The sequence below is a fragment of the Protopterus annectens genome, chromosome 2.part1 (genome assembly GCF_019279795.1).
Source record: "Protopterus annectens isolate FY-2018-M chromosome 2.part1, PAN1.0, whole genome shotgun sequence".
Taxonomy (NCBI): Eukaryota; Metazoa; Chordata; order Ceratodontiformes; family Protopteridae; genus Protopterus; species Protopterus annectens.
Window position 1 is genome coordinate 359,261,508 of NC_056729.1, and position 13,913 is coordinate 359,275,420.

At 36.9% G+C, this 13,913-nt stretch overlaps 1 protein-coding gene across 7 annotated transcripts in view; it reads left to right on the top strand.

Moving 5' to 3' along the window:
* LDB2 (LIM domain binding 2) overlaps window positions 1-13,913 on the top strand; it is a 1,425,612-nt gene that overhangs the window by 1,356,920 nt on the left and 54,779 nt on the right. The window lies entirely within an intron of this gene.

Below are 13,913 nucleotides of genomic sequence, written 5' to 3' on the forward strand. Positions count from 1 at the left end.
GGCTACAACACTCAGTTTTGCAGGTTGTTGTTTTTCACATAGAAAGCTGTCTTCAGCTTGTTTCCTTTATTTCCTTATAGCACGCTTGTCATTTTCCTCTTTTATATGTCTTTCAAGGTAATTCTCTCTCTGCCTATCAAAATATCTCTTTTTAACTATAGCTAGATATATCTGCCTGTTGATCTAAGTGTGTGTCTGTCTGTTAATAAACTTTCGTGAAACTTCCCAACATTTATTAGTACTTGCCCATTTGTTATCTGGTTCAGTCTTCTTCTGTTGTCTCAGAGCAGCTCTCTCCACCTGTCTTAATACACAGTTTTAGCTCCTGCCAGATCTAAACTACACTCTCTTTTCTTCTGTTGGAACTAACTGTTAGAAGTAATTTTATACCCTTATATCTGAATGTCTCAGTTAGGTTTATTTGTCTTTCTCTTCCTTCCACAACATTATATAGCTTGCACTCTCTGACTCTGTTGGCACAGGTATTATCTTTATATTCCTAAATTACCTCACTGTCTTCGACTTTCTCCTGCTGGATGGCACCCTTCTTAAGTTACAGCCATCAGAGCTGTATAGCCTCTGCATCCTTATTACTAAGTGATACAGTAACAGAACACTGTCTACCTACCTCATAGTAATGCCACAGGCTGAGTAGTACATAGCGCCTACACTGGGTTTGATGAACTCCTACAATATCTAAAGAGCCTGGGGCTTGCAGATGTGGTTATTAGTTCATAGATTTCTTAGTCTTACAAACTTTGTGATTAATACTCCACCTAAACTATTTCTGCTTACCAGTTAGCTTGTTCTCAGTTTCAGGAATTTGAGTGTCCAACCAGTGATGTGCCCAACATGCCAAATAGCAAATTACGTTTGTAGTGCAGCAAAAACATTAACAATTTCCTGTTTATTTTCACTATATTTGTTGCAAATACTTAGATATGACCCTAGATTACACATAGTGCATTGTGCACAAGTAGAATCAGTGTGCACAAACCTTGAGCCAAATAGTGCATAGATCACAAGTATGGCTGCAGCAGATTATCTCTCATGAGTTTTATGAATCCTCTTGACTAATCTAGAACATTATTTATTTGCGGCTTGTCTATTGTTCCACCTGTGACCCTAGAATCCTTTTTGTCTCCAGAATTTCCATAGGATGGCCCCCATTAGACTTTTTATAGTAATGCAATAAGATAACTTGGCTAACAGACATATGATATACAGTTCCTTGCCAAAAATATTCCATATTCGCTCCTGTCTTCTTTACCCCTTTTGTGCAAGACCTCATTGTTCTCCTTGGCTTTAGTATATTTTCAGTTATAAAGGTCAGCCCTTTCTCTATTATGTATTTTACCCCTGATTTCTCAACTGCTGTTTAGAACAAGCTTTATAATTTTTGATTTTGGCACACATATACTGATGTGCTTTATGAATCCCATTTTATAATGACCAGTCTCTATTCCAAACACCTTTATTTTCTGGTCAGCAATATGTTTTCATAAAGCTTTTCCAGAGCTACAGAATTTTACAGTCTAAAACTCATTTAGGTCTGGGGCCTGACCTTCACTTTTCCTGGTAGAATCATAGGATATGCAATCATCTGAAACCACTGACATCTTAACATTAATACCCAAATGTGTGGAGAGAGAAAATCAGAATCTGGACAGCTTTTTTCCTCATGGATTACATGAAAATGTTACGTAGGAAACTACTTTTTAAATAGTACAACAGTAAGTCAGAATGTGATCCACAGTGCAAGTGTTGCACTGATTTTTCTAGGTTAATATTGAAAACTTGATGTATCTTGTAGTAATCACCTTCACAGATAGGTATAATTATATTCTGACACAACATTATCTTATTTAGTGTCTCATCCCAGTGGTAGATGACTTTAACTCTCCTGACCTTTACTTTCTTCATTGCTTTGAGCTAAATCTGCCATCAGCATATCTTCAGATTTGTTCTCTGTAACACTCTTCATTGTTTATACTCTCTGACCTTTATGAATCACCTCTGAGCCCTAACTCCACTGCATTCTCCATACCAATGATACATCCAATTAAACTCCAGTTGTGGCCCTATGTCAGAAGATTAGCTGAGGATATTAGGATGGCATTAAGAATGGTCCTGTTTTCTAAAGAGTAAACAGACACTGAGAGCATCTACATACAACTCAAGATCATTCTTCATAGAATTACTAATAAGTTGCTCCACAAACATAATACTGCTGAAAGTCATCATGAAGTCAGTAAGTAGCTTTAGAAAAATAGGAAAAAAGCTGTGGAAAGGGGATTGTATAGCATACTGGGCTACAGAACTGATGCAGACATCCCATTACATCAATTTTCCAATTTAATTTTTAAGTTTATATTTTTTCTTAATGTGGGGCTTTTCATCTACCCTTTCTTTCTCTCATCCTCCAGCCCTTATGCTCATTTTTTCCTTTCTTCTTAACTCTTTGTCTCCCTTTGTAAATAGTGTTAACATTTTAATTTAAAATTTTAATTTTATTTGATCACTTATTTTTAAAGTAAATATTAAGCTTTCAGTGTACTTGCTTACATTGCACTCACAGTGAATAATGTCCTCCTTTCCCCTTTATTTCTCAAAGACTCTGATTTGATATAATTACATGTTTTGATGAATCAACTTCCTGCACTTTCTATTCAACTTGTAATATTTTAATGAAAATGTAACATTGTTTTGTAATACTTAACGTGTATGTCTGACATGATATCTGTTGATGTCATTTTGTATAATTTTATTATCTTATTGGCACTATCTCCTCTGACCTCCTGTATAAATGGATCCATTCAGCTGGTTATCCCTGTCAGTAAAAAATTTGTATTCCTTTTTTTTCTGTCATACTGTGTCAAAGGAGCATATTATTTTTGTGTTTTTTTTATCACTTATTAAGCCCTTAATTTGTCATATTCTGTTAGCTGAAAAAATTAATGTATAGCTTACTGTTTATTCTGTTTAAAAGCTGCAAAAGATATTGCTTTTAAATCATTTGTTTTGATTGATAAATGCATCTTCAATGTTTTGGGTTAAATATTATGGGGTTGTGGCAGTGTTGTCTTATACATAGTCAAAACAACAGATTCAGTTATTGTATTCCAAGTAAAGTCAAATAAACTAAAACAATAACTAGTGTGAACAAACTGCTCTGATTAAAGAAACTAAAAAATAAACATAGTAAACTAATCATTGTGAGAAAAAGCATTGCTCTGAATACAATTTGGCATATTCTGTGGGTCCTCATGGGGCTAAGCGAAGTATTCATTTATATAAAGTTGTTGCTCCTATTTGGAATTTGAGTGTTTTGCCCTTGTATGCTGTCTGAGTGGAGAGAATAAATCTTGTGACATCTTGAAAACCTTGCAGGGCAGCTATTGAAGAGTGCAGGGTGAGAATGTCCATTTGCCTGTTTCTAAAAGTCAGAAGCAACTTGTGTGGAAGTTAGTTTTGTGTCTTTCATAAACTTGAGTCATACTATACTAGGACAGTGGAAAGGCAAACTTTCTTGGAATTAAATGCATGCAACACATCTTGAAGGACTGATTCTATCTCACCTGGAATCCATGTGGCAGCTTTAACTGATAAGATACTTTAATTAACTAGATTAAGTTTCAGTTGTCTGCTAATTTTATCATTCTGGAGGTTCTTCTGTAAACAACTTTGGGCCAATAAAAACTGAGTAAATATCCATTTTCTTCCAAGACTTCCTCATATGTAGGCTTGGATGGGGACATGGCTACTGTTAAACTATTTAAATTAATTAACTATATATATCCTTCTTGATACGAGGACCAAAGCATGGCAAAGGTCAATATATGGTGCTTTATGACATCCCTCTTATTTGGCCATTTTATTAAAGAAAAGAATACATGATGCTATAGTGAAGCTTATACAGACTATGATATAGTTTTGCATTTGTCCAGTTATATATTTCTATGTTGATATATCTGGTTCTGCAAGTGTTGTGCAGATGATGTCAGTTGGTACAAAAAGCTTGTGTTAAAAATGTGAAGCATGCTGTTTTTTTCAGTGTAGATTATTCACCATGTGATGGACTATCTGACAGGAAGTGACATCAGAAAACAGGTTTGTAGTTAGCAAGAACTGTAGGTGTGTGCCAAGTGCTGAAAATTTATATGAAAAAAATCTAATGAGCAAAGTGACTTTATCCTTTTTTAATGTTACACGGCTAAAAGTGTTTGCTTTACAGTTGGCAAAGGTGTAGTAGTATTCTAAAGCCAAGGATAATGCCAGGCTACAAGAAAAAGAATTGTGAGGCCAGAAGTAATGCCATGCTAAAGAAAAGGTAAAAATGTCATGTAGTTTTACTTTTTTCTCCTGCTTATTTTCAATGATTGTATTGCTCTGATTGCTAGACGAATGCTTGGCTTTTATCTTTCTGAATAGCTTCACATGTCCCCACCAGATTTGTTGTCTTCTCTTGTTAGTGCTGCAACAAAGGATGAAGTACCAGGAATTGCCATCTTGCTAGGCTATAGTTGCTGACAGACTTAAGAAACCAGGGTGGATTCAGGATTAACTTACAATCACTACAGTTTGCTATGATGAATATAAGAACTGGTCTAGTTAGCTGTTTTCAGCAGAAGTAGGATGGTGATGATGATGTCGTGGACATTAGAGGCTGGGAAAAAGATATTTTTACAACTGTGTATGACAAGAGGTTGCTAGAAATATACTGATATTGTCTAACTGGTGTGGAGCCATCTGTCAGTACTAGCTATTCATTCATCTAGGGTCAGTATTTCTGTGGTAAGCTATCTGGAGAACTTAGACATCTGGAGCTTAGATTTTTTTCTGTATACATCCTTTATTTTATGGCCTTTCCTTTGATTTTCCTGTGAGTGCCAACCCACATATATTTTACACTGTATTTGTAATATTTGTCTTTATTATTTAAATAAAGTTGTTTTTTTAACCGTTAGTCTATTGTGAGTGACACTTATTTATTATAAGAATATTTAAAGACTGTTGTTTATCTGAGAAGAGGGTAATAAATATTCACACTGTTAGTTAGCAAGTTGTATATTTTTTTTATTTTGTTTTTGTTTACTGGATTTGTCCAACTAAGTTTAGTTAAAAAAAAAAACTTTTCAGTAGAGACCTGGGGAGAAAAGCTCCAACATATTACAAACATTTTTGAAAAGACACATGAACAAACATTAAATAATATACATTAACAATTATACATGCATTTGTTACTTAGATTACATTCATATGAAAACGGAGGGAACAAATACATTATAAAATATACTTATGCCTTCGCAGATGTTGAAGAGTGAGCATTTGAAGAGGTGTATTAGTGGAGCTGTCAGAGAGATTATAGATTATGTAATTAGTACTTATATATATTGAAAGAAATGAAAATGAGGAAAATGTTGATATTGTAGTTAAGAGGGGTGATGTAAAGAAGGTTTGGAGACAATTTTATATATACGTGTGTGTGTGTGTGTGTTTGTGTGTGTGTGTGTGTGTGTGTGTGTGTGTGTGTGTGTGTGTGTGTGTGTGTGTGTGTGTGTGTGTGTGTGTAGTGATCATAAGGCTTATGGTAGAAGTTTAAAGGTAGGGTGAGCAATGAATCAAAACAATAAATATAGCTGGGAGATGCTATAAAAACATTTCAGATATTGATGAAGACTGGATGCGGGGCATAGGATTCTTAATGAAGAGAAATAGTTGGCTGATATGGCAAATTAAAGTTAACAGTGGCATTTATCCTGGAGACATTCAACAGCAGATCCATTGAAATAATAGTTGAAATTTTAATTGCATTTTAATGAGTTTGCATTCTAAATGGATTTCATTGGTAGTGGGATATGGTTCCATAGTTTAGCTACACTATTTGAATATAGAGTCACCTGCAGTATTGGATGATTTGGTTATAGTGATTAGTGATATTTCTGTATGGTTCACATCTTCCATTAGACTCCTTAAGGCCTCCAACAAGTCAAAGAAGTATTAATTGGTACATTATATATTTGGCTTCAATTACAGCAACTGGTAAATGGGGTCTCTGGCCCTAAAACCTAGAGTAGTGCTAGTTCCACAATGCCAGAAAGAAAGCTCTAAGGAATTTAAGAATTTTACTAGCCTTCCCAAGAAACTCTGCGTGTGTGTGTGTGTGTGTGTGCGTGTGTGTGTGTGTGTGTGTGTGTGTGTGTGTGTGTGTGTGTGTGTGTGTGTGTGTGTGTGTGTAAATAATATTTTGTGTGAAAGACAATTACCATGGATAAAAATGCACTGGAAGACATTGGTTCACATCATAAAAGAATATTATGATGGGGCCTGGGAGTTTTAGGCCACAGTCTCAGCTCTATAAGTAGCCTGCATGCAGTGAAGTCTGGATATGTAGGCTGGAAGCCCATAGCCAGGACAGTCATATTTCCTTTATGCTCTTGTTGACAGGTTTTACTTTGTAAGCTAGTTTTTGAGACAGACGTTTATGCTGTTTCTTGCCATTACTTCACTCTTAATTGCAGTGGTGGGATTTAGACCCCTTTGGTGCCAGCTATCTTAGCATCAGTGGATGGCATCCTGTCATCTGAGTGTCTCAGTAGTGGCAGTGATACATTTGTAGCTTCATATTGGTGGCAGTTGTACCAGTACAGCATTACAGTTATATAAAAATGTTGAAAATTATTGCAGGTAATGGCTTTCTCAAATGTACCCATGCTAAGTGGAAATTCCATTTAGTTCAATTCTGTAAAGAAGTCAAGTAAGTAGAGCTGTGGCAGTCCTTTCATAGGTTCATAGGTAGGTACTAGGCTATCGGCCCAAGGGCCTATTTAAGCCTAGCCAACAAGTCTCCCTAGCTTATGCCATCCAAAATCAGAACATGCCAAAAAGAAGGCCTCAAATACCCAGTTCACTAAAAGAAAATGTACATTAGCAATACGCACAAGTTTAATTTGGAAAGATAAGAAAGAAGGGCGGACAATGCCCCTGCACCTTATGCCTCCTTCTGCTATATTCCTGCTTCTGAGATGCACTGTCTCATGGAGGAATAAACTGAATTTCAAAAATATTTTGTTAACCCTGACATTCTCTGACTTCAGAGTTACAAAGTAGTAGTAGAGGAATAAGGGAGTGCAACCCTCCCACCTGGAGAGAACAGGGGGTCCTGCCCCTGTAAAAGTAATAACACCTCCATCATTCATCTATAGATAGATAGATAGATAGATAGATAGATAGATAGATAGATAGATAGATAGATAGATACAGCTATAGATTTAGATATATTGTGTTGGTATTTAAATGCAGTAGAGCACTGATCCAGGACCTATTTCCGGTTTAATCCATGTATAAAATGCACAAAAATCAATTGTACATTATAAGAGCACAGTCAAACCTGATGACAATAAACAGTATATGTGGTAATACAGCAACAGCAATCCAAATAATAAATGTTAAAATATATTGCAAAATAATAGTCAAGGCACTATGCAGGGAAATATTACATTATACAATATGGTAGTTGCCATTGCTGGAAGTTCATTATTTTTTTGAAGTAGGAAGGGTTATTTATTAGAAATGTTTAAATATATAATTAAATTGCATCTAGATCAAGGGGGTCAGCATACCAAAATAAAATGATAGAAAGGGTAATTAATGATGAACCTAAAGCAGCTTTGTCTTCTACTTTATGAAAGGGTGTGTATCAAAGTGACTCTAAAGATAATTCACATTATGTTGAATTAGTAAAAAGATTGCAAAGTAATGAAACAGTGTTCAAATGTGAATAGTCTAGACCTCTGGTAAAGCATGCATCAAATTCTGGTAATAAATACAAGGTATCAGTTGCAGACATACTCTCTTTAAAATATAGCATAGGGGCCACATACCTAAATATTTACCCTAGTAATGTTAACACTGCCACACCTGTGAGTTTGCAGCTTGTGAAATGCCTGCTACTACTAATGATGTTATGCCTGTAAAATGTGATAAACTGCTTACAAGGGTAGAAGATTCAGCTTTCTGGTACTGTGTTACATCCTAATTAATTACATGCAATATCATCATTGATAGCATGGAACTGCAGTATGGTCACACTTATAAAATCACACTATGCTTGTGAAAAGAAAACCCTTTCTAAGAAAGCAGTAGAGGCTCTATGTATACACAGGGACAGGAAAAAAATATCCCTTTACACAAGTGGAAAGACAGACTGTTGCTATAATTCCAAATGTAATAACATGATAATGGGGAAAGATTTTCCCCACTTTGAGGACTTATGAAGGTAATGGGAAGAAGGTACCCCTTTAGCTCTATCACCTTATTGACGGGGGCTGGGAAAATAGCAAATGAATAGGCCCACAGATACACCTATGCTAACCTAAAAAAGTGGGGAGAAACTTCTAGTTATACTCATAAGAGTATATAAGTCAATAACAATCAAGGGATAGTGTTAGAAAGCCCCAAAGGTACTAACATTTTGGCTTAGGTTGCAGGCAGAAGACCATGCTGATTTCCAAAAATCATTTAGATAGTTACATCAGTGCACACATACAGTGTTGAAAAGGATGTCAGGCTACAAGCTAAGGCATCTGAAACAGAGACTACTGCACCCTGCCAGAACTTAAACTAATAAGGCATATAGACCATGAAGCAGAATTAACTAAGGATAAGGTAGATGTCTGTCGTATGGTAAAGCAGCCTACCAAAACAGTGCCATTTTAAGGGAGGAAATTCCAGGCTGTGATGTCTTACCCTGAAAGTATTATGAAGAAGAGAGTAGAATTGACAACCAGAACTGAAGAGAATGAATCTCTCATTGAAACGGTGCATACCAAAGAAATGAAGTTAAGTAGTCTGGAAAAAATGCAGACCTGAGAAGAGTTCTAAATTTTCTATCAAACAAAACAGAGAGCCCCAAATCTAAGCAGCAGGTTTGTGTTGAGAAGGGATCACCATGATTCTGTGCTCTCACCACCAAGGCCTGGTTTTAATTATCATTTTGGGGAACTTTGATACACTGGGGCATATATAGCATAATGGTTAAGGTATTTACCTTAAATATAATAGGTACAGGGTTTGATTTTGACCTTTGGTTATTGGACAGACTTGTAATGGTCTTCAGACTGATAGCCAAGTATTTACTTATGAACTTCATCAGTATGGTTAAAGACGATGAAGAAGAACCTGGTCAGAGTTCTAAACAAATTCTGGTCAGTGTAAAATGTAAAATTCAAGTAAAAAAAGAGTCTAGGTAGCAGGTATCTGTAAGTACAAGAAAAGCAAAACTTCAAGAGAAATTTATTCCAGGATACTGTTTGCAGAGGGAGAGCAACCTAGCCAATGAAACGTAAGCAAGTGGTGTCCACTAACACTGAGACAGAGAGCACAACTTAAAATAGAAAAGAAAAGAGAGAGGGCAATGTATACTGAAAGACAAAATAACTTTGAACAGATCCTTAATGATATTCCTGTTTATTCAAAGTACAGGGAACCTTAATAAAAAAAAATGCATCCGTTTTATAAAGAAAAAGAACAAGTTAAGTAAATAATATAAGGAGATAACATCTGATACTAAGTAATATTGATAGAAGCTGCATTTCCCAAAAGAAGAGTTAGACACTGAGACTTCAGTGCCTGTACTGGTAACAGGGGAGTCAGTGCCTTCTACCTCACTACAGTTTGACCATAAGGAAACTCTAAAGACGGCTAACATCAAGGTAAGCCAGATAAACCTTAAAACAAAACACTGGAAATGTGACACTTTAAGCAGAGCAAGACAAAGCATAGCTTCAGTTGTAGGAGCCAAAGCTTAACAAAATGTTCCCCTTTCATACATAGACTCTAAATTACAAAATGATTAAATGTACAGATTAAATAAAGACAGAGAGTAACTAGTGTACTAACTAATGGTGCCCAAACCATTTAGAACTCATAGCAATGTACCAGGGGCACCTAGGAAATGCCAGGACTTAATCAAGGGTCCTAGCTAGGTTGTACTGGCCAGAGATAATTAAGATATTGACATTTTTGTGCTGGATGCCTTGAGTTCCAGATAGCAGCCTCTTATCCAAGTTTCAAATAACCATTGATTCCCATGCCTTTTATTGATTTCTCATTTGAATGAATATCCATGGATATTGTTAGCCCTTTAATAAAATCATCAATGTATTTCAATATATATTGGTTATTATGGATTATGGCACCAAGTATCCTGAAGCTATTCCCATGTGTACGGTCAATGTCATATCTATAGCTAGGGGGTTAATTCTATTAGTCTCCACAGTGAGGACACCTAATGAAATATCCACCAACCAGAGGACTCCATTAATTTCAAATGTGTTGTGATAACTGTATCTGTGCCTTAAGGTCACTGTATACGGGAATGTTTTAACTGCACCTTAAAATCCATGCTAAGAAAATAATTGAGGAAGATGTTAAAACTGGGTACATACCTCCTGTTTACCATTAGAGAAGTACCACAAACATTGACAGGGTTTAATCATTTTGTTGTTATATGGCAGGCACCATGAAAGACTATTACATTTGCCAGAGAAATTTTGGAAGAAGAAAAAAAATATTTTTAGTGATAGAACAAGATAGATTGAAAGTAGTAATTATTAATGTAATGGGACACATTGGAAAGAGGCCATACACCAAGGATTGTATAAAAGAAATACAAGGACAAAGGGATTCAAAGCTGGAGAAAATGCATTACTTATAGTCTCATCACCAGAAAACAAAATTTCTAGCTAAATGGTAAGATCTGTTTGAAACAGAAGAAAAATTATATGATGTAAATTCCAGGATTAACCAGCCTTGTAAGAGAAAACCAGAACAGCTTCACAAGCATCTTGAAACCAGGGAAAGAAACACAATTCTCTATAATTAGCTTAATAGCAAAATCTAACAGGTCTGATAGAGACCTCTTTTCCTGCAGTTCATGTAGGCTGCACGTTAACTATGGAAACAAGAAACAGGAGTGTTTCTGTAAAGAAATATAGGCATGTTTAAGTGCTATCTAGCTGAGCAGATATGATTCAGCACCATGTTGAGACTATTATTACAAAGGAAAAGGCTAACAGAAAATCGCAGACAATACCAAGCTCACAGAGAAAAGCTGACAAAGATGAAGTAAAGTTGATGCTTAAGATTGGTATGACAGAAGAGTCAGGAAGTACATGTAAGAGCCCCAAAGTATTAGTACCAAAGTAAATGTAAGAGCCCCATAGTATTAGTACCAAAGTAAATGTAACAGCCCCATAGTATTAGTACCAAAATAAATGTAACAGCCCCATAATATTAGTGCCAAAATAAATGTAACAGCCTCACAGTATTAGTACCAAAGTAAATGTAACAGCCCCATAGTATTAGTGCCAAAGTAAATGTAACAGCCACATAGTATTGGTTCATAGGTTCATAGGTAGGTACTAGGCTATCAGCCCTAAGGCCTATACAAGCCCAGCCAAAAAGGTATCCTGGCTTTTGCCACCCAAGAAAATTATTTTCCCGTGCCATTGTCGAGCAGAGCCACAGAAGTGATCCCGGGGTAAATTTCCTATTTCCCATCCAATCATCAAGATCTTTCTTGAAGAGTACTAATGAGGAACTTTGTTTGATATAGATAGGTAGTTTATTCCAGAGTATGGGAAGTCTCTGGGACAGAAATCTATCCCTCCGGCATGTTCTGTTTATTGTAGTGACAAGGTTTATGTCCCTAGAGCATGTAGCTCAGAGGGATTGGGACTTCTTTAAGTGGAGCATGTCCAACAGCTCTTGGTTTGACATAGCTTTGTATGTTAGGCAGAGATCACCTCTGAGTAGGCGATGGAGTAAAGCTGGAGTTTTTTGAGACGGTCTGCGTAGGGCATCTGTTTGAGGCTGGTAATCCTCTTTGTGAGGTATTTCTGTGGCCTTTACAGTTGCTGTAGATGTCTTGTGAGGTACATACCAAAAGGGGCGTTGTACTCTATAATAGGTCTAATGAGTGATGAGTAGAGGGGAACAATGACCTCTTTTTTTCTGGATGAGAAACCTTTTGTGATGAGGTGTGCCATGTAGAAGGATTTCCTGACTACTGTGGTGATGTGATTATCAAAGGAGAGACTACTGTCCACCTGTGTCCCAAGGTCTCTTAACACACTTTCAGTGTTAAGTATACTACTGCCAATGTTGTAGTTCATGGGTACAGAGTTTTTACCAAAGGGGATGACAATGCACTTTTTAGCATTGAGCTTGAGGCCATGGCTTTGACACCAGGCATCTGTCTCAGTGAGGCCCTTTTGTAGGATGGCCACATCGTTAGGAGTTTCGATTATGGCTTCTAGTTTGCAGTCATCTACGAACTTCGTTAGCCAAAGACATCCTGTGTTAGCCTGTACTTCAGAGAAGTAGATACCAAACAGGAGAGGACACAGGACTGAACCCTGTGGTACTCCATTTGTCACTGGTCTGAAGTCAGATTTGGATTCTGTTACTTTCACAGTTTGGGTTCTGTCAGTGAGCCAGTTGGCAACCCATCTTGTGACATAGGGATTTATACATAGTTAGTGAGTTTATCTATAATTCCAGAGTGGGGGATGGTGTTGAAAGCCTTGGCAAGATCTAGACATGCTGTGTGAACCACCTTACCCTTGTCTACAGCTTTGGTGACTGCTTCAAAGAAGTCTATCAGGTTTAGGAGACATGATCTGCCTTTTACAAACCCGAACTGGGTGGGGTTCAGAGTGCGGAGATTACCAATGTCTTTGTTTATAGGTTCCATGATGATGCGTTCCATGGCCTTGCAGACCAGGCTCATCAGGCTAATGGGGCAGTAGTTCCCGGGGTCTGTGGTGGCTCTCCACTTGTGGAGTGGGATAACCACCACTGTGCACCATTCAGCGGGCACAAAGCCTGAGGTGAGGTTATGATTCAACATGGTACTTAGGTGGGAGTAAATGCAACAGCCCCATAGTATTAGTACCAAAGTAAATCTAACAGCCCCACAGTATTAGTGCCAAAGTAAATGCAACAGTCTCATAGTATTAGTACCAAAGTAAATGTAACAGCCCCATAGTATTAGTGCCAAAACAAATGCAACAGCCCCATAGTATTAGTACCAAAATAAATATAAAAGCCCCATAGTATCAGTGACAAAGTAAATGTAACAGCCCCATAGTATTAGTACCAAAGTAAATGTAACAGCCCCATTGTAATAGTGCCAAAGTAAATGTAACAGCCCCATAGTATTGGTACCAAAGTAAATGTAACAGCCCCATAGTATTAGTACCAAAGTAAATATAAAAACCCCATAGTATCAGTGACAAAGTAAATGTAACAGCCTCATAGTATTAGTACCAAAGTAAATGTAACAGCCCCATAGTATTAGTGCCAAAGTAAATGTAACAGCCCCATAGTATTGGTACCAAAGTAAATGTAACAGCCTCATAGTATTAGTACCAAAGTAAATGTAACAGCCCCATAGTATTGGTGCAAAAGCCTGATGAAACAGGCAGGTTGTGTAAAGATCTTAGGAAGGTGAATAATGTCTCAAAATTTAACAGTCCCCAATGCCTATGGTTGATAAACTTATAGAAAGGTAAGGAAAGGCAAGATTCTTGGCCAAATTAGATCTAACAAAGGGGTACTCGCAGATGGCTCAAGCAGATGAAACCAAAGGAAAAAAATGACTTTTTTCACAGAGGGCTTATTCTAGTATACCATCCTTCCTTTGAGACTGCAAGGTGAAGCAACCTTTTAGAGACTTATGAACAGAGTCCTAAGACGACATATCAGGTATGCTGCTGCTAGACTAGATGATGTGATAATGCATTCAGAACATTGGGACTCACATTTAACTAGATAGGCACAACAGAGGTGAAATATTTGGTATACATTCTTGGCTGTGAGATTGTTAGGAGGCCCAATAAATTATTGGC